Source organism: Nicotiana attenuata, chromosome 7 (assembly GCF_001879085.1).
Source record: "Nicotiana attenuata strain UT chromosome 7, NIATTr2, whole genome shotgun sequence".
NCBI classification, from domain to species: Eukaryota; Viridiplantae; Streptophyta; class Magnoliopsida; order Solanales; family Solanaceae; genus Nicotiana; species Nicotiana attenuata.
Genome location: NC_031995.1, coordinates 45,216,403 through 45,242,536, shown reverse-complemented (window position 1 = coordinate 45,242,536; position 26,134 = coordinate 45,216,403). Strand labels below are relative to the sequence as shown.

At 37.6% G+C, this 26,134-nt stretch overlaps 1 long non-coding RNA gene across 2 annotated transcripts; it reads right to left on the bottom strand.

Annotated features, from left to right (window-relative positions):
• LOC109229020 lies at positions 9,255-13,471 on the bottom strand. Of its 2 annotated transcripts, none has more exons than XR_002068494.1 (4): positions 13,236-13,471; positions 11,075-11,593; positions 10,255-10,996; positions 9,255-9,532 (listed from the first exon to the last, which is right to left on the bottom strand). It is a non-coding gene; the product is annotated as an uncharacterized LOC109229020 (long non-coding RNA). The 2 variants fall into 2 exon arrangements; XR_002068493.1 differs by having other exon boundaries at positions 10,255-10,297.

Sequence of the window (26,134 nt, the reverse complement as noted above, 5' to 3'; positions counted from 1 at the left end):
GTTCCTTGAGCCGCATCTACGACAATTGATCTCCAAGCCTCAGACCGCATCTGCGGTCACGAAACCGCTTCTGCGGTGCCGCACCTGCGGTCCAAACTCTGCAGGTGCGAAACCAATAGGTTCAGCACATTAGAAATATGCCTAAGTGCAAATTCAATTCCATTAAGCATCCGAAACTCACCCGAGGCCCCGAGACCTCAACCAAACATGACAACCAATCCTAAAACATCATACAAACTTAGTCGAACCTTCAAATCACATCAAACAACGCTAAAACCACGAATCACCCTCCAATCCAAGCCTAATGAACTTGAAATCTCAAGAATTCTACGATGCCGAAACCAACCAAACCATATCCGATTGACCCCAAAATTTGCACACAAGTCACATTCAATACTACGGAACTATTCCAACTTTTGGAATCGGATTCCGACCCCGATATAAAATTTCACTATCGATGCGAAAACTTCGAAAATTCAACTTTCGGCATTTCAAGCCTAAATAAGCTACGAACCTCCAAAACATAATCCAAACACGCCCCTAAGCCCGAAATATCACGACCCAAAATCCACTAAGGGTCTTGATGGCGTCGGACACCACTGTTAGGCAAGCCAACAACAATTTACTAGCAATTTCTCATTTTTATTTATTTTGAAATCAGTTCCTTTAAACAAATAAATAATAAGTAATAAACTCCACTGAATAAATGCGGAAATCTTTACAAAATTTAACCACTGAAAAATCCCGTGATCATCCCAGAACCCGGTGACACAAGTATATGAGCAATTTCTAAGAAATAATGTAACACAGTAACTGTTCGGGATACAAATTGGACAGAAAGGAAAGTGCAATACTCTGAAGAAGACTCTGCTGGCTGCGGGTTGTCTCGAGAGGTGCAGCTCACTTAAGTCTCCGTATCAACCATGCCGTTGTCACTAAGTCACTAGCCACATATGAACCTGTACAACAAAAATGCACAGAAGTGTAGTATGAGTACGAAAACAACGTGTACCCAATGAGTATTCCATCTAATCTCGAATAAGTAGAGACGAGAGGTCGACTTCGACATTGAATTCATTGTTCCTCTTCCTTCCTCAATTCGTCATTGAAGGCTTGAAGGCTTTGAAAGATATAAGTTTCTGTGATATCCTTAATTCGTCTTTATCAATCAATTCGTCATTTAAGGATATAAGTTTCTGTGATTTCTACATCTTCTGAGATATGGCATTGAAGGCTTTGACGTTGTTTTTTGCCATTGAAGGCACCATCGCCGGACCAAGGCGGCGCGTTTTCACTACCGGCTTCCGGTGAACGGCGGATTCGCCGAAAATTAGAGTTTGTTCTTGAACAAAGACGACGGAATTTGGGTCTGAGCAACTTGATTTTTTGTTAATATATTTCAATGTATTTTCATGTATTTCATTGTATTAATTGTCTTTTTTTCCATTGTAATTCAATGTATTTCGTTGTATTCCATGTATTTCATTGTACTCACTGTCTTTTTTTCATTGTATTTCAATGTATCCCGTTGCATTCTATGTATTTCATTGTATTCACTGTCTCGCTATATGCCATGAAAGTATTCATATGATTTTTTAATTAATATAATTTATGTATTCAGATGTATTATATAATTTCTCTGAAGATTGCTATGTTTTTGGTGTATTTTTCAGTGGAGAATCTTTTTTATAACTGAAAATACAAAATGTGTGTGTTATAATTGAGTTTGTTGATTTATATTAGGAGTCTATTATGTTGATTCACTTTTCGTTTTAAAAACAGTGTAATCCCCTATTTCACACCGTGAATACAGTCGAATACAATAATCTGTCCAGCTGTAATCCCACGTTTCACTCCATGAATATAGTCGAATACACTCGAATACAACAACTGATTAGCTGGGTTTTCCTGATTCACGCCTATTTTTGCTACTGTATTCATGAATACAATAGCTTAAATACATCAAATACATCTTATAACCACAAAAGAGGTATCTAGAATCCGTAATATAGCAAATAGTATCTATAGATGGCTAATTACTACTAAAAGATAGTGCTTTATGGAAAAAAAAAATTATTAACACGAAATGTCCCTCTGGCCCAAACATATTATATCTAATAGCCCAAAATGTCTATTTTATATATTTTTTAGATAGTGAAAGTCTTTTTGTATATTTTTTTACATAGTGACAGTCTAATTTGTAAGTTTTTTGTATAGTGACAGTCTATTTAGTATATTTTTATGTAGTGACTGTCTATTGTGTATGTATTTTGTATAGTGATAGTCTATTGTATATGAATTGTATAGTGATAGTCTATTTAGTATATTTTTTGTATAATGACAGTCTATTTTATATATATTTTGTATAGTGACAGTTTATTGTATATATTTTATATAGTGACAGTCTATTGTATATAAATTGTACAGTAACAATCTATTTTATAAATAGACAATAGGGACAGCATATAAACTGTATATATTTTTTATATTTTGACAAAATTACTAAAGTTGCTATTTTCAACTTTAAAAATAGACTCTTTTGGACTCTTTTGATATGTGTGGATATGGTGTCATTATTTTGAAAATTGTATCCACCATAACTAGGGGGTACATAGATCGGGTTGGCTCGGATTTATCAAAGCCAAATTAAACCAACTATATTGGTTTGGATTGGTTCGATTTTGTCGGATTTTTCGAGCTTTTTGTTACTTAAATATTATTTCAATTTTACTTTGTTAAATTTTTAATAAATAAATATATGTTTAGTAAAAATATAAAAAATTGATAAATATATTATCTATTAAAGTATTCTTATGAGAGAATTTTCTTAGTAACACATACTCCCTACGTTCCAGTTTATGTGAACATATTTCCTTTTTGGTATGTTCCAAAAAAAATGGGCCTTTCTAAATTTGGAAACAATTTAGCTTAAAATGTCAATTCTACCCTTACCGGGAAGCTTTTATAACCACACAAATACTCTGGACCCCTTTTTGACTTGTTTAGTATCACAAATTCTAAAAGTCTTCATGTTTTCTTAAATTCCGTGCCCAATCAAACAGGTTCACATAAATTGGAACAGAGGGAGTAATTGTTATTTTTTTAGTCATCTGACAATGTTGCGTTGATGCACACTTTCAAGATTAACCGAATTTAGTAACTAAACATAAAAATCAATATGATACCTAAATAGTACTGATCACTTCACATCTGAAAAGATATAACAATTTAATAGATTTTAACATATGATATGAATATGGAAGAACAAAGAGATTGACGCATTTCAATCATACTTGATGGGAAAGTGATCATGCAACACATTATTTAAGGTTAATAAATATGGAGCAGTTCATATACTATTAAATATTATATCCTGCAAGAGAATCCCAAATATTTCTAGACATCTTTTAAAGAAAATTTTATATAAAATCTTAAAAGTATATATAAAATTATATATTTATATGTCGGTTTGGTTCGAGTTTTTTTTACTCAAAACCAAACCAAATCAAACGAAACCTAACCGAATTTTTTAATCGGTTTGGCTTGACTTTTCGGTTTGGTGCGGTTTTCCAGTTTTGCTTGTACACCCCCAACCATAACCATGTGATAAAATGATCTTTTTTCCTCGTTTATTGCTTTTCTTAGGTATGGGCTAGCTAGGCCCTTTAAACTAAACATATATTTGTAAAAATAGCACGGTCTAGCCAGTTTTCGAATTGGTCATTCATAAATAGCCAGCATTTAGCAATTCAATAAAAAATAGCCACTATTTTGCTACAACAGAGACCGGTCCAGCATAATATACTGGAGTTCGGTGCACCTGTGTATGTACTTCCAGCATATTATGCTGGAACTCCAACACACGGAAAGTTCCAGCATAATATACTGGAGATTCGAGCACTTGTGTATGAATTTCCAGCATATTATACTGGACCGGTATACTTTGCTGGAACTTTAGTATATTATGCTGGAGTTCTAGTGTACTTATGCTGGAACTCCATCATATTATGCTGGAGTTCCAGCATACTTTTCCTGGAACTCCAGTATAATATGCTAGAGTTCAAGTATACTTATGTTGGAGCTCCAGCATAATGTACTGGCATATTTATAGGTTTTGAACAGTATTTTCGCTCAGATTTATCTTTACATGAAAAGTGGTTAGATTTCGATTACTTATGAAATTAGGCTATTTTTGAACAACCACTTGTAAATCTGGCTATTTGTGAATTTCTCCCAATATCTTTGGATTATGTTCACCTGATCAGAGGTTTGATTTGTGCGTTTCAATTTCACAACCATAAAGACAATGATTCCTGAAATTTTTGCTTTGGTTCATTGAATCATAGCCACCGAATCCAGTGGCTACCGAGTTGAAAAGTTTGAAATTTTAAAGGGGGAAGAGTGGCGGTGGTTTTGGGCTAGTCCTTGTAATTGGTTTTGGGCTATTAATTATACGATTTATTTCGTGGCTACCGATTGTCATTATTTTTTCCGGATGGCTACAAATTAAATTTGATCATATTTATTGGTTGCTACATATGTATTGGACTAGGTATTATGATTTTGGGCCAGCTTTGATATTAAAGAGGAAGTGGGCTAACAAGCTAAATGAAAAGAATGGGCCAGCAACTTGTTAAAAGGAAAATGGAAAAATGACACAGTATAGTCGCTGTAAAATTAATAGCCAAACAAATATATAAAATTCGTATTTTTTTTGTGTTACACACACATTTTATATGTCATATAAAAAAATTATTTATATACTTTTTCAGCTATTAGATGTAAATAGTTTCCGGCGCAGGCTAAAGTGATAATACCCCCTAAGAAAATATGACCTCAAGCTTATTAATTGGCATTGTGCCTACCTTTATTTAAAAGAAAATGGATCAACTTATGAGCTTTATTGACATTGGGCCTGTTGAAATTATTTTTGTTTGGCCCATTATTAAATTTGAAGGTTTTCAAATAGCAATTAATCAGCTAAGCGAATGACTGATTTACGAACTAAGTTACTTCAAGTAATCACGTATAGAATTTACGGGAATCTACACAAAATATCTATAAAACCTAAAGTAATTATCTACCCTAAAACTAATTACAACGGCTACCCATACGGTTAAAAATAATTACCCGTCCCTTCACTTATCTTCTGCCAAGTCGTTGCATTCGCTAATCACAGCGTCATCGTTGCTGTGAGCATCTTCCCCTATTTCTCACTTATGTACTTAACTCATTATTTAGTATATTTATTTATAGAGAATATGGAGAAATCACTATTTTTCAAACATATATGATAAAAATATTTCCTTTTTGTGGATTCTCAAATGGAATGGTCTAAGCTTAATCATTTATAATTGTAGCCTAAATGCGGTTTTTAAGTAAGATGTTATGCTATAGTAAAAGAAAGGATATTAATCATACTGAAATTTGATTTTATTTGAAGCTGATTTGAGGTGCTTGGGAATGAATTTTTAAAGACCCGTCATTGTTGAGCTTGAAGCTTTTGAATTGAAATTTCAACATTAAGATTAGTTGTTAGATTCAAAACAGATATTTTAAAAAGTTATTTATAGTATCTTTAGAAAGTTCATACTGGAGATTTTTGGAGAAATATTATTTGAAATATTAATTAGAAGCGGTAGCAAAAGCCTGAGCCAATTTGGCAGAGATTTTGCGGTCGAGTTGTGAAATTGGGGTTGAAATTAAGTTGAACTAGCGAAGAAGATGAATTTGTACTGTATAACAAAATGGTATACATGTATATCACTTTAGTATATAATTTTAATTTATACAATTTATTCCAACAGTATACTCTTATAATATATAATATAGTGCAATGGCATACCGTTATAATTTGGTCCTTTTTAAATTTATTGAATTTTTTAATTGGAATCTCTTAAAAAATTTAATGGAGTTTTCATGCCTTTTTCAAATTTTCATTAAACAAAAATATTTACTTTTAAATGTTGAACGGAGGTTGTGGCTAAATTTGAACCAATTCGGTGGATTTTTTGTACTAGAGTTGTAAAATTTGGGTTGAAATTGAGTTCAACTTGTGATAAAGATAATTTATACTATATACCAAAATAATATACATGTATACCAGTTTGGTATCATTGAGGACTAAGCTCTTTTTTGAAGGAATGAACCATACCTATATCATGTCAGTAATGATATATACCATATGGGTATCATAGAGGACTGACGTGTATTTTTTTTTTTTTTTGTTAAAGGAATGAACCAGTCCTCTATGATACCATGTTAGTAATATATATATATATCAGGTTGATATCTTTTTCATTGGAATCTTTTTCGATGTTTTAATAGAGTTTTCATGCCTTTTTTTAAAAAAAATTCTTAAACAAAAATACTTAGTTTGAAATGTTGAATGAAGGTTGTGGCTAAATTTTGAGCTAAATTGGTGGAGATTTTGCATTAGAGTTATGAAGTTTGGGTTGAAATGATGTTGAGGTAGCGAAGTAGATGAATTTGAATTATATACCAAAATGGTATACTTGTATATCAGTTTGGCATCATAGAGGGTTGGCCTCATTTTTGAAGGAATTAACCAGACGTCTATCTTGTCAGTATATAATATATACCATGTGTGTATCATAAAGTACAGACGAGTGCTTTTTTTTTTTAAGGAATGAACCAGTCCTCTACGAGTCCCTGTTATCATATGCTATATACCAGGTTGGTATCAGCGAGACTGAGTGTTATTTTGGAAGGAATGCCACATTATATCATGTCAATATGTGGTATATAATATGTAGGTATCATAGAGAACTGAGTGTATTTCTCAAAGGAATGAACTAGACCTCTATGATACCCTGTTATTATATGATAATATACCACGTGAGTATCATAGTATAATACAACAATATACTTTAACTGCTACTAATATATTATTTTTCATATACATATGCTAGAGTGAGTTATTTTCTGATAACTAGTAAAAGAAAAATTAAATAAAATAAAAATATGGACTATATCGATTGTTTTTTTAATTGATATAGTAAAAAAAAGGAGAGAAAAAATAACAAACATAAAGGGCCAAAAAGATATTAGAATTAGATTATGAGGAAAAATAGGAAATATAGAAAAAATAATTTAAAAATAATAAAAATAAAATTAGCAAAGGAGAAAAAAGAAAAAATGCAATGAAAAAAATAGAAGCGAAAACATGAAAAATTAGTTCTAATAATTGATTTAGAGAGAAAAAATGAGATAAAAGACATAAGGTATATTATATCAGTTATATGAAGAAAAAAACAGTGAATGAATGTTTAGTATATTACTTATATTTTATTGTTGTATAAAATAAAGAAGAATAAAGATAGGGAGCAAAAAAAAAAGTGAATGTGATTAGATTATCTAGGGGAAAAAGAGTTAAATGAAATTCGAAAAGAAGCAAAGAAATAAAGAAAAATGAATAAAAGGAAAGAAATAAAATAAAAATAAAGGAGCCAAAATTGAGTATCGAATCATATTATGGTAAAAAAAGAAAATAAAAAATGATATGATTGAAAAAACATAACAGAAAGGGAGAAAGAGCAAAAACAACGAAAAAGAAGAAAAAAGAAAAGGAGAAAAAAGAGTCAATTACCCATAAAGACTACAATGGATAGGAAGAATAATTAGTTTGATGGGTACCAAAGTAAATGAATAAGCAAGAGTAATTAATTTGATTTTGATGAGTAAAGCTCTAAAACTCCCTAGAATTTAAAGCATGTGAGTTTGTTTGCCAATTTGTAAAGAAAGCTATTTCAGGGCATGAAGTCTTCAACGCGAATCTTTTAGAATCAAGATCGAATAATTTTGGTTTATTTGCCAACTAATTACTACCACTACTGCCATGTAAACACACACACATATACATTCAAACTTCAATCATTTGGGAATTATGGACATGAACAACAAATCAAGCATTATGGCATCAAATTTGTGATTTACGTGTGTGCATATATAATGTGTATTGGTAATTTGTGGCAATGCCACATGAATTTGTTAAGTGTCTTAATTTTCAAGATTTTCTAGGATAATTACTCTTTGTTTCATTCAAAATCTGTTAGAGAAAGAGTAATTAATCTATGACACTTTAATTCTATATAAACCCAAAGGTCTCGGAAACCAAAATATCTCTTTGTCAACCAAAATTAAAAGTCTCTTTGTATTTCAAAGCATCCAAAAAAAATGGTAGACAAAAAAACAATGATAGCAACAGTAGTTATTATCATAATAATTATGTTGTTTATGAAGTTGAAACCAAATTCAACCATAAATTTGCCAAGCACACCATTGGCAAATTCAACTATTTCCAAGGCAGAACCAAACACATACCTGTTTGATGCTTGTGAGAACTACCTGGATGGGTTAACTAAATATCCATCCATGGTCTGTTGTGACAATTTACAGACCATGAATGACAAAGTCAAGGTCATGGAAAAAGGGACAGAAATCTACTGCTCATGCATTGAGCTGTATTCACAACAACCATGAGCACCCCCCTTATACCAACTCTAGAATTAAAGAGCTGAACATCAATTGTAATATTCAACTAAGCTTTCCAACCTCAGAGCATATGAACTGCACCACTGCAGTTTGATGCTCTATGTAAAAAAAAAAAAAAAAAAAAAAAAAAAAAAAAAAATTGCTTACCATAATGTAACAATTATTTCTTCTTTCTTTCTTTTGAATTATTTACTTCACGTTTTTTATTCTGTCCTAAAAGCTGGTCAATTAAACAATCATCGTTTGATCCATAAGCATACCTATGTACGGTCAGTAATCCTAAAGAAATGGGCGCTGCATCTCGTTTTACTTTAATTTTGCTCTAATAGTTGTTGGCTACAAAAAACGTTTTTTTCTCCGATCAATCAATTTAATCTCAAAAAATGAAGGCATTTCATGCTCTGGGGTACATTTGAAAGACGCAAATAGTATTACAGAANATATATATGCTAGGAAAAATAAAGGCTATTTGTATTAAGATAGATGTGTCTTTTATTGAGCCAGTAAAGAGATTAGATTCGTGCGCTTGAGAAATGAGCCCAAATGCAAAAGCTTTAGGTTTGCCCCCCACCCAGTACGCGAGGCAATCAATTATGGAAAAAGAAAATTTTAGCTTTTGGATATTATCAGAAACTATTCAAATTCAGCTCCTTGATTTGAGATTCTTAACCGTTTAGACCATTAATAATGATTATGAGAATTATATGATTTAGGGACCATATTAGAGGTTTGTTACTCAATTATTATCCAATAAGCTTACCTTGGTAAGCCAATCACTTTCTTATTTCAGGATATAAGAACCTTAGAGCAAGGGCATTAAGTGGGATGAAAATATAAGTAAGCTGCTAGTATACAGTCAAAAGTACATGAAAGAAATCCTCATTTATCCACTAACAATCTCCTTCTACTGCTAAGCCTTCAGTTGTAAAGGTAAAGTTGCCCCCCAAAGGCACTCCCTGCATCCTTACTCTCTTAAATAACAACTGCCAGCCCCTACCATTTCCTCCCAAGCATCACTCTGCATTGTAGGCACAGAATTTAATTGAGTGAAAAGACAACAAATAAATATGAAGGAGAATGAGTCTCTGAACTAAACATCTGCAGCCATCACTATCTGATTATAATATTTGCACAAGAAGATCTGCTCATTTCGGGGAGAATGTAGTTTTCACATACTTTTCTGCGTAATTTATTACTTAGTGTTCATTATTACTACAATCATAACTCACTGTTCTATTATATATAGATTAAGGCTAGGTAAGTTACTGCAGCTACACAAAAGCCGGTCTTACCTAAAAATTTGAAATAACATAACAAACTCAGTTTTTTCCTTTTACTATTCTGGGACAAAAACTTATTTGGTTTTTCTTTTTTTGATATCTCTATAGTTGAACAGAGTATTGGTGGTGACCTTTGTACAATAGAACAAATTCCAACATGCTCAACTCATCATTTACATTGTGTAATTCATTTCATAGTGCCAACAGACTTAACCTTGTAAATTGAAATGCTACACGTATTTGCACTCATCTGGAGAACATGTGGAAAAGTATAATGTACTAAATGTTTTTCAACTTATTAATTCCAGAGATCAAAAAATTTGCACAAAGTACATAATGGAATTTACAGCAATTTGAGCAAGCCTTGGAATATAACAACTAATAGCACAGTGTCGTAGGCGCAACTTATGCTTTCGGGGATAAGAAGATAATAAGTCAGAAAAGTGTGTTCAGAACTTACAAGTTAGGAACCAGTGTTACACTTCTGTCACTAAAATTTACACCTGCAAAAAGTGAAATTCTATTTTAAGTAAGCCGTACGTTATCCAACTTGCAAGTTAAACATCTAAGTAAGATACAGGACATATTTTGTACTCTGAATTCCTATTATAAATATTTCTTTGAATAACTTTGGGAAACCAGACATAAAGATAAACAAGGACAGTTTCTCTCCATATTGGCTACTGTTATCACTTTGCGCTACAAGAAATGTTTCGGTTAAAAAGAAAATGATTAAGTCTAATATAGCAGCAAAATGAGGCAGCACACGTGCCTCATTTTTAAAAACCTCCCCATTGTTCGATGTACCCACGTGACCATAGTACAGAGAGCCTTTACAATCTCCTTCCCTAGGTGGATACTACTATTGACCATCGGTTCATTATTCCCTCTATTACCCTGCAGTCAAACCTTAGTTCAAACCTTTTTGCTCCACAATATTACAGTTCGATACAGTTTTTAAAATGGTTGCATCACTTGGTAGTTCTCTAATGTTCCAGTTCCAACCTATTATTTTTTATCTATAACCTGTGTATATTAGTTGCAACAATATATCCCATTAGTGTTGATAAGAGAGTAGCAGTAAATGGTGTTATAAGATTAAACGGTGTTATAAGGTTAAATGGAGGCAAAACTTTATTTGTGACAGTAGATGTATTTGCATGATGCTGTTCACACTTCACAGGGTACACCAGAGGTCGAACCTAACATACAAACAATTCTAATTAATATATTAAAAAGGAGTACAGTCAAACTGAAACAACATGTTTCCACTCACTTACCATGTTCGGAAATGGAGAAGTGGTCAGTAATATTTTTTCCTTTGTCACAATCAGCTACTGCCTCCGTAACCGAAGATATACTGGCTAATATGCGAATCCAAATAGCAAGAGCAAATTGCATTTAAGTACAGTCACGAAGAAGAAAACATATATACATGCATATATTTGTGTCTACAAGAAGTGTGTGTGTAAATGTCCCTTTTTCTGGAATAAATCTTTTTTGGTTTCTAACCTGTCCCAGTAACACATGGTGGGTCAGCTATCGTCAGAGTTTTTTGTGTAGATAACTCAAACCCAGCAGTTTGTTTGGTATATTCAAGCAGTGCGTTTTGACCCTTTATTAATTCAAGCTTTTTTTATCATCGTTGCGGTAAAAGCAACTCTCTTTTATCAACTGATAATTGCCTGTACAGATCACATCTCCTACAGTTAATTTTAGAGACTATTTCTGCTGAGTACTGTTGCTTTTTTTTTCTGCGGACAGCAAGGTGACGGTAAATGCTTCTTATTGGTCGACATCTGCAATTCGAGCAATTTATAGAAGTTTAACATCAAATCTGCACTAACAACAACTTGTATATATAAAATGTTATACAAACAACAGAGAAAAGTACAGTTCAAAGTATGTATTTCTTATTTTAGGTAAACAAGATGATGAGAAAAACAAAGAATTCAGTAGTGATAACACCTGAAACTAAAAAAAGACACCAATGAGATCCAACCAAAAAAATTGAATAGACAACCAAGAAATGAGGAAATCTGAGCGTTTAAACATAAAAACAAATATGACGTTAGGAATTCTGTATTTAAGAGCGATATTACATAGACTACAGCGGAAAAATAAGGTAGTCATCAACACTCTTGAATCTGGGACAGCTGATACTTGAGAAGCCAGGATTTTTTAGTACACTATTTCATACGTCATTGATATACAAACATTATCACTGACGCAAGATCCTTTTTGTAGAATACACATCTTTCAGAGAGAAGTCAAGAACTATATTGTTTCTACTAATAAAATAAAAAACAACTCCATTCAAAGAAAAGGAAGAGGTGCCGAAAATAGATTGACAACCACCTTAACCTTACAATGACAACCATAATTCAATATCCAAGATAATTTTTTTAAGTTCTCAAGATAACAACAAAACTAAGTTGTTCACGATGTAATATTTAAAATGTAATCTATACATTTAATAGAATCAAAATGAACCCACCAATTCGCCTCTGGGTAAGCTAACTAAACCATTACTACCAACTTACGGAATTCTCAAATTAATTCTTTTGTTGACAGAAAATTTCCAAGCCAAGTAACAGGAAGTTGCCACGACGCATTACTGAATGAGCCTCACAACTTTTCCACTTCCATTTGGTTTTTCCATTTTCTTTTTTCATTTCCATTTCTTTGACAAAGACCGCTATAACTTGAACAGATGATGACTAAGATTATCATCGATATAAGCAGCAGATGGAATATAACTTCCAGTTCACAAAATATACATATAACTTCTTGAGGAGATCAACCTCAAGGGATAGGAATAGTTGTTTATTACATAAGCTTTCACTTGAAAGTTCATTAGTAATTGGTTCGGCATTTTTTCAGTTTCTTTTAATCCTTGCAACTACTTAAAACTTCCAGCCCTCCAATTAAATTTACTTCAACAGGAGAACTTCCACCTAAGCTCACACCCAAAAGACTTTATTCATTGAATTACACAAACCATTTTGTAGAAGCAATCAATTTACCAGGAAAAATTCAAAAGTTTTTCACTCAAGGGGCCAATATTCCTATCATTCCATCTTACTACTTGCAACCCACAGAAAAGAAACAAGAAACAGAAGTGAGCTACCTTGATTGTAATAACTCAAACACTAAACAGAACCAAACACAAATTTGATATTCCAAGAAAATCAAAGGTTGCAGAATTCTAAAATCCCAATTTATAACTCTTGGTCAAAACGATAAAACCTTCAAACACAAATAAGATGGAGAATCGTCAGATATTTGGCATAAAGCCCAATTTCTTTTCAAGATACTTTGAAGTTCACAAAATTAACATAAAACTACAACAAAGTTTCGAACAACAAACCAACAAGAACCCTGACATAAAACAATCACAGTCACCCATATAATCAAGAAAGATAGAGCAGTAAAACTAACCTTTCAATCTTGTGTTTATGTCAGCGAGAGAAAAACCTAGCAAAACCCCAAATTTTCTTATTGAAGAACAAACAATGAAATCCCCCAATTTTCGTATTCAACAACGAATAAAGAGAAGCCAAAGGAACCCCAAAAAACCTGGAAGAATCCCCAATTTTCTTAGAAGAAATCAGAAGATGAAGCACAACGCAGATAGAGAACGAAAGAAGACGAATAGAGACACAGAGTGAAACTTTCGAACTAGTTACTTTCAGCAGAATTTAGGAATAAATATGAAATGACCAGAATACCCTTTAGCACCCAAACATACATGACGAGCCCTTCCCTGCTTCCGCAACTGCGTGGAAGTGCACGATTAGCCACTAATAACATGTGTATTTATTTTTAAGTCACTGTTTAAAATATCTTTAATCTTTAGCCACTGCTTTAATAAACTTTAACTGCCCGAACGAAAAATACCCTTCTGCTCATGTCCTTAACTTTTGAACTTAACTTCACGACTACATGTCCTTAACTTTTGAACTTGAAAGTTTAAGTTCCGGACTTCAGGATTACATGGTACTTAACTTCATGACTACATGTCCTTAACTTTTAAACTTGTAACTGTGGGTTCAGGACTAAGTGTCGTTAACTTTTGAGTTTGTTAGTCTAAGTTCAGGACCTATTGTCCTTAACTTTTGGGCTTCTTAGCCTAAGTTCAGGACCTATTGTCCTTAACTTTTGAGCTTGTTAAGACTCCAGGACTATATGTCCTTAACTTTTGAACTTGGAACTCTAAGTTCAGGACGCCACTTCTCCCCCTCCGCCATCAAACTTGTATGCGTACTCTTCTCCAGTGAAATCGAAGTTGTAAGTTTCTTCTAAGATTCATTCTCTCTCATGGAAAGGAAATTGAACAAATTCCTATTTATGTTGCCATATCTTAATCGAGTTTCTTTTAATTTCTACTTAAATATGTTCTCCTTTGTGAAGACGATTTAATATGGAATGTATTTTTCTATAAGTAAATTTACTCCTCCTTCCAAATTAATTGTCTTACTTTTATTGTGAACTGGTCCAAATGTTTCATTCACAATTCAATACTTGTTTCAGTATTTTGGTTTTTGGAAATAGAAAATAACTTTTGTTTTGAGAAACTAATTCTGTGTTTACAATGGAGAAGACAAAACTGGCATGCAGATTATATGTTTGAGTGAATGCTTAACTGAATTTGTAGTAAAATTGGTGTTTGAGAGAAGAGAAATTAGGAGCTAGGGTTACTGGGAGAAAAAATGCACAGAAGAGATTGAGAGAGAAGCACACATAGTCAGCCACTTCTGTACAAAGAGAAGCGAGGATTTGGGAAGAAAAGAAATGGGAGAAAGGGTAAAAATATCTTTTCAAAATAATTTTAATAGAGTAGTGGCTATTTTTGCTTAGCATTAGAACTGGTGGATAAAAAATAAACACCACCTTATTTAGTGGCTACCACACGCTATTTTTACCTCTTCCATTCGTTGTAGGCCCATGCTGAGCCCTAGCCCAACACAATACGATTAAACTTTTCCTAATCATATGAGTAGTACTGCATTAATCTACAAAGTTAGGCTTATATAGTTTATAGCATGATAGTAATGCATATACTTTAACTTAACTTTACTACTCTATAGAAAGGGGAATCGACAGCAGCTTCCGGTCAATGTGATTTTACAAAAAAACTATAAAACTCTTCTTTATTCCTGTTTTGCTCCTATTCCTTAACATAGCAATGGCTGAAAAATTAGAAAAACCCTAAGGCCTCCAGCGTACAAAATAAGATACACGCTTTTATTCTCGCTCTAACGCATGTGTGCTTAGCAAATTTTACCGCGCCCGTGCTGTTCTCTGTAGGATCATCGTCATCTTATCAACGCTTGCTCTGTTTTCCTTTGTGACTTTCTTTTCTGTTCTCTTCAGCTGTTAAAAAATCCCAACTTCATCTATCTGTTATCTCCAACTCTTACTATAAACACTGAGGATTGTGTTTCTTGAAGTTCTCTGTTTCATACTTATACTGAGTTTCTTGGAGTTCTCTTCTTAAAGGGGAATCGACAGCAGCTTCCGGTCAATGTGATTTTACAAAAAAAAATATAGAACTTCTCTTTATTCCAGTTTTGCCCCTATTCCTTAGCATAAGAATGGCTGAAAAATTAGAAAAAACCCTAAGGCCTCCGGCGTACAAAATAAGATACACGCTTTTATTCTCGCTCTGACGCGTGTGTGCTTAGTAAATTTTACCGCGCCCGTGCTCTTCTCTGTAGGATCATCGTCGTCTTATCAACGCTTGCTCTATTTTCCTTTGTGACTTTCTTCTCTGTTCTCTTCAGCTATTAAAAAATCACAACTTCATCTATCTGTTATCTCCAATCCTTACTATAAACACTGAGGATTATGTTTCTTCAAGTTCTCTGCTTAATACTTATACTGAGTTTCTTGGAGTTCTCTTCTTAAAGGGGAATCGACAACAACTTCCGGTCAATGTGATTTTACAAAAAAACTATAAAACTCCTCTTTATTCATGTTTTTCCCCTATTCCTTAGCATAGCAGTGGCTGAAAAATTTGAAAAAACCCTAAGGCCTCTAGCGTACAAAATAATATACATGTTTTTATTCTCGCTCTGACGCGTGTGTGCTTAGCAAATTTTACCGCGCCCTGTAGGATCATCGTCATCTTATCAACGCTTGCTCTGTTTTCCTTTGTGACTTTCTTCTCTGTTCTCTTTAACTGTTCAAAAATCCCAACTTCATCTATCTGTTATCTCCAATCCTTACTATAAACACTGAGGATTGTGTTTCTTCAAGTTCTCTGCTTCATACTTATACTGAGTTTCTTGGAGTTCTCTGCTTCTTAGTTTAAAAAGGGTAAGATTTTTAGTTGCTTGCTTATCTTTTTCTTTTTTCCTTTGATTACGTCACCTGCATGTTGTCTACACTATGTAAAAATTGATGTCGACTGCTCCACTTTTAGATAGAATGGTTTTTGTAGATTCCTTGAGTATCATATGACCCTTGGAGTCGCACAATTTTATTCATTAGTCTAACAAAGTAGAGTTTCTCCATATTTAGCTTATAAAATAATTTTTCTGTGTGTTTAGACAGAGAACAATTTATACACTAAATTAAATTGAATTACAATGTCTGTTTGGTTCAATTTTCAACGATTTTATCTTTTCTAAAAGTACCGCTCATAGCTTCTTGTTTTTGCTTTCCCCTGTCTCGCCTTTAATCGAAGCAAGGGGTAATGATTTATCATGGAAACAACTCAGTGAATTTCGTGTTACTTCATGTAATACTTCACCTATATGAATATTGTTTATAATTGTCAGTTTTTATAATAAGACAGAGGCTCTTTTGAGTTATCTTAGCTAACTACAACTAATTTAGAATAGTTTACTGTATTTTGTTATAACACAAACTTTCATTAAAAAGAACAAATTTTTAATCAAGAAAGTAGCAGAAATACGTCAAAATAGCAATAAAATTTCAATAGTCAAGTGTGTGCGGGGAAATCGAGAGACCAATTTTCCCTCGACATAATGCTTCGAAGAGCAAATCCCGAAGGCACGATATCTCAGTTTGGTGGCCTCCCTCGAGATCTAGCTGATGCCTTGCCCAGATCGAGCATCGGTTAAGACCCTGATGGGCGAAGATATCCCCTGAGGGATGTGTCTGGGGTCCACGAGACTTCTCCAAACGGCTCGACGCCAGTTCTCCTACAAAGAAAAGCAGGCTGTCACATCTCGTTCTTTTATTGTATTGTTTATTTCATACTAAGTTTGGACGCCCCCTTTTTTCTATAAAATAAGGGTCACCAACACCTTGTAACATATCTCTCCTATTGGTCTTACAAAGAACGCAATAATATTCTCTCTCTCTTTCGCTAAATTCCTCTCTGGTTCTAAGTCATATCCATTGATAGCTATTCTCTCGGTTTGCCTAATAAATATATCTCGAGATCATCCTTAGCATTTTATTGTTTCTTCGTCGGTTCTTCATCATTTAGTTCAAAATTGATCATATAAAGCCTTACTTACTTGTATCTTTATCTGTTATCCCCCTTCCCGACTACCCTCGATAAGAATGAGATAGGCTCGAGGCCTGCCCCCGAGGTATCTACTGGCTTGCTCTAAGCCCGGGAACGTCCCCTTACTCGTTCATTATCGTTTTTTGACTAACTCGAGCTTTACTGTTTTACTCCACGTTTTAGCACTAATTACCCTTACAAACTAGCTCGGAATAGATCACGTATTTTTAGAATCCCATTTATACATTTAATTGTTGTTACCATTTTCACGGTAAACAGTTTGGCACCCACCGTGGGGCTAAAAATAATAGTTATTATTTTCTTGCTAGTTTCGTCACTTAAACGCACGATATCTTTCACTCTTTTTCTTGCCCGAGAACTCTTTGATTGCAGGTCAAAATGTCCGGCTCGATAAACAAGGTTGAAAACAACGACCTCGAAGACCACGGGGAAAACGGCGTGACCATCCCGGCCGCTGGAGTACCTCCGCAGAATCCTGACGGCGTTCTCGGACCAATCCCAGTGGACGCGGATTCGCAGGACGCTCAGCAAGTAGACAAAATGTCTCACACCGACAGGAGCGTACGACGCAGCGACCAACTGGAAGCGCAAAAAACCCCAGCCCGGGAAGAACAGGAAGTTAGTCTTCACGTTATCTTTGAAATGTTGCAGGCAAAGCAACTAGAAATCGCTCAGCTACAAAGCCACCCAAGAACCCCCCGCCGAACGAGTGCTCGAAAGGTCAAGCAACAACGAGTCGGTGGCTGACCCCACTATCGTAAAATTGCTCGAGGACCTCACCAAAAGGATCAAATTGGGAGAGAAAGTGATCGCAGCCAACAATAAAAGGGCCGAGACATACAACTCTAGGGTCGATCAGATCCCTGGTGCCCCTCCGGTCCTTAAGGGTCTAGATTCAAAGAAATTCATTCAAAGGCCATTCCCCGAAGAAGCGGCGCCGAAACCTATCCCGAAGAAGTTTAGAGTGCCGGAACTCCCTAAGTACAATGGCACATCCGACCCCAATGAACACATCACTGCGTATATCTGCACAGTAAAAGGTAACGACATAAAAAGCGACGAGATTGAATCTGTACTATTGAAAAAGTTCGGAGAAACGCTTTCAAAGGGGGCCATGATGTGGTACCATAACCTGGCCCCCGACTCCATAGACTCATTCCCCATGTTAGCGAACTCTTTTGTAAAATCACACGCCCGAGCCATTAAAGTAGCGACAAGGAAGTCTGATGTTTTCAAAATCAAGCAAAGAGAAAATGAGATGCTGCGGGAGTTCGTGTCCCGGTTCCAGATGAAACGAATGGAGTTACCACCAGTCTCCGACGATTGGGTGGTACAAGCCTTCACCCAAGGCCTGAACGAACGGAGCTCCATGGCTTCGAAACAACTGAAACAAAATCTAACCGAATACCCGGCCCTAACCTGGTCAAACGTCCATAACCGATATCAATCGAAGATCAGGGCAGAGGATGACCAGTTGGGGGTCCCATCGGGCTTGGTGTACCCAAGCAAATTCTCGGCAAAAGAGACGAAGCCAAGCAAAGAACGGTATCAGCCGTACCTCGAAGATAGAAGGAACTCCCCAAGGCGCAATCTGCCCCGCAACGATAGGAGGATGGATCGAGGACAGGATCCTCGAGGGGTCATCAACAGGGCCCGATTTGACCGAAACACGGGACCAGTCAACGCACCCCACTTGTCGGAATACAATTTCAGCATCGACGTATCAGACATCGTTTTCGCTATCAGTAAAATCTGAGATGCAAAATGGCCTAGACCAGTACTGTCGGATCCTTCGTAGAGAAATTACAACTTGATATGCGAGTTCCACAACACACATGGCCACCGGACCGAGGATTGCCATCAACTACGAGAAGTAGACCGGCTGCTCAACAAAGGGCACCTCCGAGAATTCCTCAGCGATCGGGCCAGAAATCAGTTTCGAGACAGGGAGGCAGCCAAGAAGAATGAAGTGAATGAACCACAACACGGCATCCACATGATCATGGGCAGCGACGATACCCCGCAAGAACCCATGATGAGGAAGACAAAAATATCTATCACAAAGGAGAAACGGACTCGAGGATACATCCCCAAGGACGCCCTTACCTTCAGTGAAGAAGATACGGATGCCTTGTCTCAACCCCACAACGACGCTTTGGTAATTTCCTTCCTTGTAAATTCTTTCCAGACAAAACGTGTACTCGTGGATCCAGGTAGCTCGGCCAATATTATCAGGTCAAGGGTAATAGAACAGCTCGGTTTAACTGAACGGATCATACCCGCCACTCGAGTCCTCAACGGGTTCAACATGGCGAGCGAAACGATGAAAGGGGAGATCATCATACCTATCACCGTGGCTGGCATAACCCAACACACCAAGTTCTATGTCATCGAGGGAGACATGAGGTACAACGCCTTGTTCGGACGACCATGGATACATTGCATGAGAGCAGTACCATCCACTCTCCACCGAATGATAAAATTCCCGACAAAGGACGGGGTCAAAACCATCCATGGAGAGCAACACGCGGCGAGAGAAATGTTTGTAATACACGATGCATTCTCGGTCCCCTTACCTCTGCTCCTGAATAAGCCCACGGGCGAATCAGGGCTCAACCCCGGTCAAGTTTGACAAACCGCAAAAATAAACCCGCGCCACTTACCCGACCTCGGGCGATCAAAACAAGTCAGTACCCAGAAGTATCCCATCTCAAGGTACCACCATTTATTTTATTTTATTTTCAAAATAGAAATTAACCCTCGTGCAGGTACTGTCCGAAAGCCTCGAGGACTCCCAAGAAAGGTGCGCCCGACCCGACCAAAGATATCGAGACACTGGCACTGTTCGAAGATCTCGAGACCTCCTAAAAAAGGCGCGCCCGTTGCACTTTTTTCCTTAGACCGAGTTTTTATCCCAAAAAGAAGAAAGGTTTTTACCGGCAAGGTTTTTAATGAGACAACGCCCGCGAAGCCACCAGGAGATAAAACTCCACACAAATCGCTCGAAGCCATCCTTACGGCCAACCTCCGAAGCAGCTAGGAGCATTCCTCCTGAAATCCAATGGACTCAGAGGAGCGCCGAATAAAGATCCCTACGGGGGAATGATGTATCAGGCCAAAGGGTCAAAATAGCCAAATCTCGTTAAGGAGAGAACATGTATTATTATATCGGGCAATCGAAAACACCCCCTTCTTTTATGAGAAAAGAAAGGCTCCTAAACAAGAACAAAGCAACGTGAAAATCAGCAAAACAACCCGACTTGGCCTAAGAACCGGTCGAGTCGACTCGACAGCAAATATATCGCATCAATAGATCAAAGCATATCTCCAAAGCCTTGCTTTCCAAAAAGAAACAAATCACGGCGCCCCCTGATAGGGACATCTCCACGAAATACGTCCCGAGATACTCAGAGACTTAGGAAATCCGGCATCCGAACGACCCTAGGGTCGAAACACCGGGCTCACCAAGCCCCCGAAAAATAACTTCGGGCTCATCAAGCCCAAGTAACAGCTCCGAGATCATGAAATGTTGTCTTCAAGCAAACTTGATGACTCGGAAACTGTCGCCAATCGCCACACACGGGAAAATCCAAAATTGTAAGCTCCTAACGGGCAACATCGGCAAAACTAGATCTATTCTCCATAAACTGTAAGACCTCAACAGGGATGGAAAACTGTAAGACCTCAACAAGCATGAAAAATCCTGCAGTTTAGGCTATACGTCGCATTTGTAAGAATCCCTAAAGGGCATACCCTGGGTGTAGATGCCTAAAACTGCTTCTAGGGATTAAAAATGGCCCCGACCAAACTGATCGCGTCCGTCTCAACTCTACACAATGGTAGGAAGAGCGGGTAGCAACAGCTTTTACCCGAATATTGGTTCGGGATCGAATTTCCACAGGGAGCTAGTAATGGAGTTAGAATGTCTGTCTAGTCTAGAATTGCGTTTGTACTTATAATTGCACTCCTAACATTTTTGGGATTTTTTATATTTAAAACTACTATTGTAATCTAAGGATTAAAGCTAAATTATGCTAAGGAAATATCGTAAGTTGTATTAGCTATGGAGAAAAGCACTAGGGTCATGACACTACCTAGGTGGCTAGCTAACGGTCAAAGTTACTAAGGGGAGATTGATAATTTGGGGCTTATGCTATAGCCGTTGCACAATTGTTCTCATTCTCACACCTCTCGGTAGAGAGAACGATTTTGCCCAATTGACTCTCTCGAGACCAATTGGGTAGGCCAATTTGACCGAGCAACTAGGGCTCAAGTTGGGTGGTTACTCTCTCGAGATTTAACCCGTTAATTGGGACTACCATTCTCATGGGTCCATCCCAATTCCTTGTTGGGACAACTTTAGGGTCATAGACTCTCTTTCTCAAGAAGAGTTAGACCCACTAAGCTTGAATTCATGTTTGCAACCACAAATCCGAGATTGAAACACAAAATTAACCCAAATAACAAATACCCAATCCCAATCTCACCCTAGAATACAACACCCATTAACTACCCACACTGGGGTTGAGCCACAATCCTAGCTAATGGGTTTAGCTAGACATAATTAATGAAGAAACAGATGAAATAGATGATGAAAATAACATAATGATTGATTACTAATTAGAAATTATGATATTGAATAGGAAAATTGCCAAAATAGTCTACAAAATACGTCTCACGAGCGCAGCTCTTGTTCAAAATCTAAAAAACATAACCTAAAAATGGTAAAATGTCCTATTTATATCGGGCTGGAAAAACTGGACAAAAATACCCCTGCGGGGTCAGCGCGGACCGCGCAAAAAGGTCGCGCGGTCGCGTCAGCTCTCTGGACTCCTGATTCTTGTCTCTGAAGTTGGGGACCGCGGACCGTGCAAATGTGTAGCGCGGCCGCGGTGGACGTTGGCGCGGACCGCGCATTAAAGCCGCGCGGCCGCGTGGCTTGACTTGGCCAAATCTCCAGTTCTCTGATTCTCATCCATGCGGACCGCACAATTATGTAGCGCGGTCGCGCGGGCTTTTAGCTGGAACTTGTGGGTCTCTGAATCTTAATGGCGCGGAAGTGGAGCGCGGCCGCGTGGCTTGCAGCAACAATTACCCCTTCTCTGAATCTCCTAGCGCGGCCGCATGGCATTTCAGTGCGGTCCGCGCTAGGCCTTCCTGGTCCTTAACTTCACTTGGTCTTTGACACTTGGCAGGTTTCACTCCGTCTTGAGCCGATCTTTGACATTTATCACCTTGTCGCTCAAACCTGCAATTAAGCGCAACTTGTAAGCATTTTGGGACTATTTTGTGGCAAATTGTAACAAAAACAATAGCAAGTAGGGGGTATAATCATGGTAAAATCCTAACTTATCAACTCCCCCAAACTTAAACCTTTGCTTGTCCCCAAGCAAGCAGAATAAGACCCACCCTAAAAAAGGCAATCCAAGAATTTCCAACCATCCTAAAGTAACCTCAACAAGCATCAATTGGGACTAACAATTGCCCTCAATACGAATGCATCATTAACACATTTTAAGCTTTTGAAAACTATGGATCAAGTGTGACACAAGAGCATCAAGGGTTGACACATTTCATCAAAGAGCTTTTCTTAAATACCTTGGTCATTGTGGAAGCCAAACTCACACATCCTCAACTCTCCCTAAGCGAACCTCACATTTTAGAGTATTGACACACAAACCGAGGTTGATGGACTTTCACTCATTTCTCTCACAAAGAAGGTCACAAGTCTGGCTCTAGGTACCATATGTTTGCCCCTTATGTAAGTATCCGCTAATGTCGGTTCCCTTCGACTCAAGATCCTATAGGGCTTTTGGGGAGTCAATTGTGAAGGCTTTTGGGTGAGGGTAGACATGTTTTGTTCAAATGAGCTCAACCTTCCCTTAATCACTTTCTTTGATTCATTTTGGCACACTTTCTTGACTCATTTGAGTAATTCACTTCTTTTCAAGGGGTTAGAGGGACATATTGTCACTCTTTCTTAGGCAATTCAAATCATTTCTCCTTTTTCCTTTTTCACTTTTGTTTTTCTTGACCCCTTTTTATTCTTTTTCACCTTGGTCTTTCTTTTTGTCTTTTTCTTTTTCTCTTTTTCATTGCCTTGCCTTTTTCTTCTTGCTTTAGTACCTTTTACCCCTTTTTGCTTTCCTTCTTGTCTCTCCCCCCAAACTTAGACTTTGCCATTGCTCAAGGGAAGTGTGGGTGCCACGAGAGGGTAGAAACGGGTATAGGCTTATAACATTGGTTCATGAAAGAAGAAGGTTTAAGGCTCAAAAGGGTTAACTAGGGATCATTTTGGTTGGTAGGCCATGGAATTGTTAATTTTACAATTGGATCAAAGAGAGCCTATAGTCACTTCTCAAGTCAAACTTCACCTATAATTTCGTCTCAACAAACACTCGGGGCAAGTTCTAGACCATTGGCTTGGGACTTGGACTCAAAATTCTATTCCTCACCACACATGCTAGGGGATTTCTAAAGATATCGAGTCGAGGGCCCACAATGACCTTACTTTCGATTCAAGCGCACAATGGTCCAACAAGACCACATGATGATTGTTTGGTCAACACAAGAGTCTCAAGGCCACAACTTTCACCATACCCTAAACACAACATTATGTCTTTGACCATGGGATCGAAGGCAAATGTGTTAGGCCCAAGTGAAGCTTTGCCTGAGGTACTCTTAACTACGAAATATCAAAAACAAAGGAAAACTCAAAGAAACAAACTCAAACCCTTAAGAAGGTAGTCACTCCATCTATCATCGGGAAGAGCCACTCGGTTCACACTATACTCTACCCTTGGAAAGAACCGTGGCATTAAGAAAACCAAGGGCTTATTGAGATTGCCAAAAACAAAACCAAAAGGCTACGAGCCTAACTACTAAGCTAAAAACGAAAATTTTTGCGAAAATAGAAAAATCGAATGAATATGTACAATAGGGGAGTAGAATATACAATGAGGGATGAATATATACCAAACGTACTTTATATACAGACCAAAAGAGACTAAAAAGTACGAGAAAAGTAGCTAAAATGTAAAGTTATATACAGACCAACTAGAGAATCCAAAACAACCAAAACATAAAATGAGAATCCAATATGTACAGTCATCCAGATAATCCAAAAAGTAGGGTGAACCCCCACGAATAAGAGCTGGCATTGTCCCCAATGCCAACTACACAAATAAGCATAAAAATTGATAAAAGGATATAGAAGGGCTCCCTAAGCCTGGTCTGTCTGCATGGGGTCCTCAGTGGTCCCCTAGTCCTCTGTATGGGCGGGAACCTCAGACTGGTTCCCGGCCTGCTGCTGGGACAAGGGCCTGCTCTTGGACCGGCTGAATGTCGGGTGCAACACTGGAAGGACCCTCCTGAACCTGTGCTAGCTCAATCACTACACCCTTTGTGCTAGGAAGCTTCCTCTTCTTCCTTGGAGGCCTGGGCTCCTCCTCCTGTTGTGGCTGAGATGCTGCTGGGTCTAGGGCTGGGTCCCCAAATAGCAAGTCTAAAGGCATCTGATCTGCCAATAGCTTGTCCACGTCCGCTCTAAGCTTCTTCACCGACTCCTTAGACGCCCTTGACTTTCTCATCTTTTTGTGCTCCTTGGCAAGCTCCTTGAGAGCTTTGCCATGTGAATCTACCGCCATAATCAAGGTGGCCTGAGTCTCCAAAATCTTCTCCTGGTTGGCCAGGAGCTTCTGTAATGTATCCTCAATAGATTGGGGAATCTGAACAACGGCTGGTGCTGACCGGGCCTCAACTGAAGTGGCCAATGTGGACAACTTGGATGTCACAGCTGACATCCAGTTGTTCAAACTGGCTAATGACTGACTCAATTGGTGGGCAATGAACGGATGAGTCTTTGATGATGGGACTGCCAGACCAGCTGAAGTACTTGGGCCAGCAACAGAAGAAGGACCTGGGGGCAAGGTCTCACCGGTAGTAGCAGCAGGAATGGTGGATGGCCCGGTAGAAGGCTCTACCACAACTGGCTCCTCAGACTGGCCAGGTGGGGCAAAGGTGGGTGGCTGGTACTTCTTTGACTTTGGGTTGTCTGAACCCAACATGCTATACCATGAGCAAGGAGCCACCGGCTTGGTCTTGACATCAAACCGTTTCTTCTTGACCTCCAGATCCCTAAAGTACATAGACAGGGTGTTGGGAAAAGGGTAGTTTGTGTTTGTCTCCTGTCCTACAGCAGAAATGACCCTTGAGATCACATTACCCACATTGATAGGAAGCCCGACCATGATAGATGCCACAAGAACAGCTCGGGCAAGAGGAACTGTATGATCATGGGTAGAAGGGTCAATCCGGCTACAAACAAAGGTCAACCACCCTCGAGCCTCGAAGTTGAAGGTGTTCCTGTAAATCTTCTCTCCGGCTTTCAACAATTTAGGAACAGTGCCTGGAATTTCCAAGTAGTTGGCCAACCACGGTCGCACTTCCTCTCTCATTGCCAACTTAGCCAAAATACTCCGACTCATCCTCCTCTTTGAATCCCAAGTAGTCATTCAAGGACTTTCCATCAAACATCACCATTTTATCTCTCACCTTCGTCACCTTCGTATCTTTGACTATATGAGCAACATTGCAATAAAACTCTCTCACCATGTGTTCATTGGCCTCAATACACCTTTCCTTGAAAAATTCCCAGCCATATCTAGTTCGGAACTCCTTTTGCACGTTCGGGTTGTGGGGTAGAAGGTCTTTGTCAATGAAAGTTCTCTCCGGGATCAACTTCCTCAAGGGCCACCACTCTCAAAACTTGTGAAATGCTACCTGACTCACGAAACGATCTTCCCATGCCTCAGGGTTTCTAGTTCTATCAACACCC